Source organism: Molossus molossus, unplaced genomic scaffold (genome assembly GCF_014108415.1).
Source record: "Molossus molossus isolate mMolMol1 unplaced genomic scaffold, mMolMol1.p scaffold_m16_p_17, whole genome shotgun sequence".
Taxonomy (NCBI): domain Eukaryota; kingdom Metazoa; phylum Chordata; class Mammalia; order Chiroptera; family Molossidae; genus Molossus; species Molossus molossus.
The window spans coordinates 70,448,203-70,456,698 of NW_023425352.1; positions in this window are offsets into that span (position 1 = coordinate 70,448,203).

Below are 8,496 nucleotides of genomic sequence, written 5' to 3' on the forward strand. Positions count from 1 at the left end.
AAAGAACTTTGCAGGCCAGAAAGAAGTGTGTGAGAGATATTCAAGGAGATGAGAAGCAATGAGCTACAATCAAGATTATTCTATCCTGCAAAGCTATCATTTAGAATCAATGGACATAGCAAGAGTTTCCCAGACAACAAAAAGCTAAAGGAGTTTATTACTACCAAACCAGTATTATATGAAATGTTGAAGAGCCTTCTTAAAGGAGAAGGAGAACAAAAAACATGAAGAGAAGATTCCAAAATGGTGGCAGAGTAAATGGAAGCCACGCAGACCATCTCCCAGGACCAAACTGGAATTACAACTAACATAAAGACAAATCATCAAGGAAAAAGAAACAGAAAAGCAGCTTGAGAGGACCATATAACCAGAGACACGGACTCGATCCTGATAATATTGTGGAGGCATGAGAGGGGGGCTGGGAGCCCACAGACAGTAGCAGTCTTATCTGTGATCAGCGCCCTCAAGTTAAACTCCCAAGGCAGGTCCACAGTGCAGAGCTGGGCCAAAGCGATAAAATAGCCACCGCCACTCACCTTGACCTCTGGCAGAGGGAGAGAGGACTGAACTGGAACGTGTGGGAACAGTCAGAATTTGGAGGGGGCTCAGAGCTTTTGTTTGGTTGTGGCCACACAGGGACAGTGGCCATCTTACTCCTTCCTAGGGCTCTAGGATGAGGCCGTGGCTCCTCCCTCGAAGATTTGACCCCACCCTGTGGTCCAATAAAATGTAAATTGAGGCTCCTTAACAACCAGCATCTACCCCACCCTTGGGAAATCCCCTTACTCTGAACACCTGAGGGAGTTTTTCATTCAACTGAGAAACCAAGGCTCTTCAAGTAACCATTACTGATAGCCTCCAGGCAAAAAGCTAGAGGATAACTGAATCATTCCTGGGCTAGCAACCTTAGCCAGAAAAGTAAGACTTGACAGGGATGTTTACCATGGGTCCTCCCTCACTCATCCAAACCCAGTAGAGGGAGCCACAAACAGGAGAACACCAATACCCACAGGGAAAATTTGGCAGGCTCCAAAAAACCCACTGAGACAGCCAAATGGTAAAACAAAGAACAAATCCCAAATGAAAGAACAAGAGACCTCTGACAAAGATGAGATAAATGAAATTCAGTTAAGCAAGTAAACAGAACTAGAATTCAGAGACATGATCTTGAGGAATCTCAACAGCATGTGTAAGGACATGAGCACCATAAGTAAAGACATAGAAACGTTGAAAATTAACCAATTGAAAATTAAAAACCACCAAAAAAGAAAAATGACTAGCAGAAATAAAGACATATTGGAAGATCTAAACAGCAAAGTAGAGGGAAGCTGAGAATTGGATCAGTGAATTAAAAAACATGGTAAAAATAATCAACTAACTAATCAGAAAACCAAAGGGAAAAAACAATTAAAAAAACAGAAAGACAGCGTAAGACAACTGTGTTGACAACTGGAAACAAAATAATATTTGCATCATAGGAATCCCCAAAGAAGAAGAAAATGAGCAAGGGTTAGAGAATATATTCAAAGAAATAGTGACAGAAAACTTCCTATTTGGTGAAGGAAGAAGGCATTCAAGTTCAAGAAGCACAGAGAGCCCCAAGAAGAAGAAAGCAAACAGGCCCCACACAAGACACATAGTAATTAAAATGCCAAATTAAAGATAGAGAGAGATCTACAGGTTACCTACAAAGGAAACCCCATAAGGCTCTCAGCTGACTTCCAACAGAAACACTACAAGCCAAAATGGAATGGCATGAGTAATCAAGGTCATGAAAAACAAGGATCTGAATGCAAGACTATTTTACCCAGCAAGGCTATCTTCAAAATAGAAGGTGAAATAAGAGCTTCCCAGGCAAATAAAGGATAAAGGAATACATTACCACCAAACCAGCACTGCAAGAAATGTTAAAAGGACTGCTGTGATTAGTAGAAGAAATAAGAACAAAAATATAACCACACTAAACAAAATTGGCAATAAATAAGTACATGTCAGTAATCACTTTAAATCTAAATGGATTGAATGCTCCGATAGAAGACACAGAGTAGCTGATTGGATAAGAAAGCATGACTCATATATATGTGTTGACAAGAGACCCACCTCACAACAAAAGTCTACATAGGTTGAAAGTAAAGGAGGGAAAAAAATCTTCCAAGCAAACAAAGGAAAAAAAAAAAAAAAAAAAAGCTGAGGTAGCAATACTCATATCTGATAAATAGACTTCACAATGAAGGCCATAACTAGAGACAAAGAAGGCCACTACCTAATATTAAAAGGATCTATCCAACAGGAAGGTATAATCCTGGTAAACATCTATGCACCCAATATAGGAGCACCAAAATATATTAAAAATCTTCTGGAGGACTTCAAAGAAGAAATCAACAGGAATACAATCATAGTAGCAGACTTCAATACCCTGCTGACATCACTGGATAGATCCTCTAAACAAAAAATATGCAAGGAAACACAGATTCTAAATGAAGCACTAAAACAAATGGATTTAATAGATATCTATCGAGAATTACACCCCAAAACTATAGAATTCACATTCTTCTCAAGTGCACATGGGACATTCTCAAAGATAGACCACATGTTAGGACACAAACTAAGTCTCTACAAGTTCAAGAAGATTGAAATCATATCAAGCATCTTCTCAGATCACAATGGCATAAAACTAGAAATCAATTATAACAAGACAGGCAAAGACATGGAGGCTAAATAGCATGTTATTAAACAATGAATGGGTTACTGAAGAGACCAAGGAAGAAATTAAAAATTTTCAGGAACCAATGAAAATGACCACACAACAACACAAAATCTATGGGATGCAGCGAAAGCAGTTCTGAGAAGGATTTCATAGCACTACAGGCCTACCTCAAGAAACAAGAAATATCTCTAATAGACTATATAACCTCACAACTTAAAGAACTAAAAAGAAAACCCCAGAGCATGTAGAAGGAAGGAAATAGTAAAGATCAGAGCAGAAATAAAGGACATGCAGACCAAAAAAACAATTCAAAGGATCAATGAAACAAAGAGCTGGTTTTTCAAAAAGATAAACAAGATTGATGGACCCTTAGCTAGACTCACCAAGAAACAAAGAGAGAGAACCCAAATACAGAAAATCAGAAATGAAAGAGAAGAAGTAACAACTGACACACAGAAATACAAAGGATCGTTAACAAATACTATGAACAATTATATGGCAACAAATTTGACAATCTAAGCAAAATGGACAAATTGCTAGAAACAGATAGTCTCACAAAAACTGGACCAGAAAGAGAAAATTTGAACAGACCAATAACAACTAAGGAAATTGAAGAGGTAATCAAGAGTCTCCCAGCAAACAAAAGCCCAGTCCCATATGGCTTTATGTGGGAGTTTTACAGAACATTCAAAGAAGAACTAACACCCATTCTCCTCAAATGATTTGAAAATATTCAAGAAGAAGGAAGATTTCCAAATGTGTTTTATGAGGCCAGCATAATTCTAATTCCAAAACCAGAAAAATACACTACAAAGAAAGAAAACTACAGGCCAATATCCCTCATGAACATAGATACCAAATCCTGAACAAAATTCTAGCAAATCAGATCCAGCCATACATCAAAAAAAATTATTCACCATGTGACCCGTCCTGCAGGTCAAACAACGAGGACTCTAGAGGGGGAGTGAGGATGAGGAGGGACAAGAGACACGAGAAATGGAGACAAGACAGGAGTCTGATCAAGTCTCGTTTATTCTGGGGAAATTCACACAATATATAGGGCAGGAAAAACAAGATCATTTGTTATCAAGCGATAGTTATTGAGTAACCACCCCAAGCACGGGTGGAACAAAAAACTGAGTAAATGGTTCAAAATGCAGAAATAAAGCAGAGATATCCTGCCTTGGGGAAGGTGATGGCAGAGCAGATTTTACTTAATGGAATGTGGAGATAAAGAAATGCAGAAGGCAGAGATATCCTGCCTTGGGGAAGGTGATGGCAGAGCAGATTTTAACAAGATGGATGCCATGCAAAATGTCTCCCACAACCATGACCACGTGGGATTCATCCCACGGATGCAAGGCTGGTACAATATTCTAAAATCAGAAAATGTGATACACCACATAAACAAAGTGAAGCATTAAACCTAATGATCTATCAGTAGATGCTGAAAAGCATTCAACAAAATCCAGCATCCATTTCTGATAAAAATGCTCAGCAATGTGGAAATAGATGAATCATATCTCACATAATAAAGGGCATACATGAAAGACCTACAGCCAAGATCATACTAAATGGGCAAAAATTAAAAGCATTTTCCTTAAGACAGAGCAATACAGGGAAGCGCACTTTTACCACTCTTATTTAACATAGTACTGGGAAGTCTTAGCTACAGCAACCTGACATGAAGTAAAAATAAAAGGGATCTGAATTGGAAAGAAGGAAGTGAAACTGTTATTATTTGCAGATGAAATAATATTATACATAGAAAACCATAAAAATTCCATCAAAAATCTACTAGACTTAATAAAGGAATTTGGCAAAGTAGCAGGATACAAAATTAACTCAAGAAATCAATGACATTCTCATACGCCAATGATGAAGTCACAGGAAGAGAAACTATAAAACAATCCCATTTACCACTGCGGCAAAAAAAAAAAAAAAAATTAGATACCTAGAATAAACTTAACCAAAGAAATAAAGGATCTACTTGCAGAAAACTACAGGACATGACAAAGAAATAGAGGAAGATATAACAACGTGGAAGCACTTACCTTGTTCATGGATTGGAAGAATTAACATCATTAAAATGTCCATATTACCCAAAGCAATCTATAGATTCAATGCCATCCCCATCAAAATACCAACAAAATATTTCACAGAACTACAACAAATATTTCAAAAGTTCATATGGAACCAAAAAGGACCTTGAATAGCCACAGCAATCTTGGAAAAGAAGGACAAAGTAGGTGGGATCACAGTACCAGATATCAGATTATATTACAAAGCTACTGTAATCAAAACAGCCTGGTACTGGGCACAAGAACAGGCATATACACCAAAGGAACAGAGCAGAGAACCCAGAAATAGACACAAGACATTATGCTCAATTAATATTTGACAATGTAGGCAAAAGCATACAATGGAGTAAGACAGCCTCTTTAATAATAGTGTTGGGATAATTGGACAGCTACATGCAAAAAAAAAAAAAAAAGAAGGAAAGAAAGAAAGAAACTACACCATCAACTTACACCATACACAGAATAAACTCAAAATGGATGAAACACGTAAATGTGACTCATGATCCGTAAAAATTCTAGAAAAAAATGTAGGTAACAAAATTTTGGACATCATAAGTAGCAGAATTTTCACTGATACATCACCTAAGGCAACAGAAACAAAGGAGAAAATGAACACATGGGACTACATCAAACTACAAAGCTTCTGAACAGCAAAAGAAACAACTACCAAAATGGAAAGGCAACCCACTGTATAGGAGAGCATCATTGCCAATGATATATCAGATAAGGGGTTCATTTCCAAAATATATAAAGTACTCATACAACTCATAGAAAGAAAAACAAAGAACCCATTTAAAAAATGGGCAGAGGAACTGTTTAGACACCTCTCCAAACAGGACATACAAATGACAAGAGACCTATGAAGAAATGCTCAACATCACTAATCATCAGAGAGATGTAAATTAAAACAACAATGAGGTATCACCTCACACCTCTCAGAATGGCCGCCATCAACAAATCGTCAAACAACCAGTGTTGGTGAGGGTGTGGAGAAAAGGGGACTCTAGTACACTGCTGGTGGGAATCCAGACTGGTGCAGCCACTATGAAAAACACTATGGTGTTACCTAAAAAAATTAAATATTGAACTGCCATTTGACCCAGTGATCTCACTTCTTGGAATATACCCTAGGAAGCCTGAAACACCAATCAGAAATAATATATGTACCCCCATGTTCATAGCAGCACTATTTACAATAGCTAAGATCTGGAAACAGCCCCAGTGTCCATCAGTAGACGAATACATAAAAATCTGTGGTACATATACACAATGGAGTACTATGCAGCTGTAAAAAAAGAATGATCTCTTATCCTTTGAGATGACATGAAGGGACCTGGAAAGTATTATCCTAAGTGAAACAAGCCAAGCAGAGAAAGACAAATATCACATGATCTCATTTATTTGTGGAATAAAATGAACATAACAGTCTGAGGAATTGGGTAGACCCAGAAACGTGGAAGTAGGGTACAGATGATAATCCTCAGACGAGGGTGTGGTGGGGGGAGGAAAGAGATAAATCACAGAACTTATATGCATGTATGTATAACCCATGGACAAGGACAACAAAGCCGGTGGTGTACAGACGGACAAGCCTCAGACAAGGAGGGGTTTTGGTGTTTTCCAATTGTATAAATCACTAGTTGAAAAGGGGACATAGACATAACGCTGTCCTGGAGGCGCCCCTGCCTGTGGGGGCACCTCACAGAGAGGCAGCATGGGAACCGAGGAGTCTGGGATTCCTTCCCTTTTACTGTAAGGGGTTCCTCCTCGGGTATGCGGGGGACTATCTAAATTTGAAAAAAGGAGCTGATGGAGTGCAGCCCCCGATTTTGGCTTTCATTTCTTTCCCCTCCATTGTTGAGGGTGCTAGGCACTTTCTTAGATAGCCCGGTTTGTCATGGGCTATATCTATCCACACATCTATATATATTTGTTGAAACCTTATATATCATAGCTCTGACAGCAAACAATAGGGAGAGGTCAAATGACACCTCAGGTGGCCAGTCCACACCAAACAATGGCCATTCTAATTCACACAGGGGTCCTGAGGAAGCCTGAGTCTGCTGGCTTCCCATGGTCACAGGAGCTTAAAGAAATCAGAGAAGTTACTCAGCAGCATTGGAGCGGGGATTGGGTTTTCGAATCAGCTGTCCCCATTCTGTAGGAAAGAAAGTAGCTGGCACACGACAATAACAAATGGACAGACAATACCAGACAGTGAGCACCCACTTTCATTCATACACCCGATGAATCCGCAAGTGGATTCCCAGAAGTCGGGGAACAGCGTCTCGTACTGACCAGGGTGAGGCAGTTCTGCAGCGTCCCGCCTGCCAAACACCCAATACAGCTCCTCGGGGAAACAACTGAAAACAGACGGAAAGGATGGTGTTTCCCTTACCTCCAGACGTCCTAGGATGTATTGAAAAAGCTCATGGTTAAATCAAAAGCCAATTTGAGGTGAAGGATATGGAGGCTTCCTTTGCCTAATTGGAGGAGGTCTACCCCAAAGGAGGAGGGCCTTGTGGTGATCTCGCTGGGGCCTCCAAATGTTGCAACCCAGGAGAATCAACCTCACTCGGACACAAAGTAATTTTCAATATTTGGAGCTTTATTACCTGCACAGGGACTGCAGCCAATCTTCCCAGAGGAGAACTGCAGCACACCGTAGCAGACTTTCAGCCCTTTTATAATTAGGGCTAAACAAGCACTAATTAGTCAGAGAGTTAACCAGTACATATGTAGTACATATATTCTTAAAAGGAAGCTTCAGTTTCTCTTTATTTACAGCTGAAGAATGGTACTTTTCAAATTCCCAGTGAAAGGGCAAACTCTGGTTAATTTCTCATGGGGTTAAAGCTCCGATAACAATGAGGAAGCTTAACAGAATGAGTAAAGATATAGAAACATCGAAAACCAACAAATTGGAAATGAAAAATGACTTAGCATACATAATGAACCATTGGAAGGAATAACCAGCAGAGTAGAGAAAACTGAGTACAGGATGAGTGAATTAGAACAAAAGGTAAAAAAAAAAAAAAAAAAAATCACCCAATGAGAAAACCAAAATGAAAAAACAATTAAAAAGCCAGGAAGACAGCTTAAGAGAACCGTGGGACAACTGGAAACATAACAACATTCACATCATAAGAGTTTCAGAGAATAAGAAAATGAGCAAGGGTTAGAAAATATACTTGAAGAAACAGTGACAGAAAACGTCCCTAACTTGGTGAAAGAAAAAGACATTCAAGTTCAAGAAGCACAGAAATCCCCAAGAAGAACCCAAACAGGACCACACCAAGACACATAATAATTAAAATGCCAAAATAATGACAGCAGTACCGTGGCAGCTGTACTGGAGCGGCCCCATCTGGCAGGAGAGCTGCGGAAGTATTTCCCGGGCATAGGGTCGCAGGTCCATGGGCCGAGAGGAAAGCAGGGAAATAACACTCTCTGGGAGCACGTCCTCCCTGACCTCAGGCCAGGGACCCTGTTGGGGTGTCAGCAAGTGGACGACCAAGAGACCCAAAATGGAAGAATCAGCACGCATTTTGCAATCTCTCATCTTCTCTCATTCTTTATCAAACAGTCCCACCCAAGGTGAACCACCATCCAGGTGTGCCACCAAAACTCACGCATCCCCAAGCACGCAGGTCTGGTTGGCCACCCTCCAGGACTCACCTGATGACCGTCACCACAGGGGACCTGGTG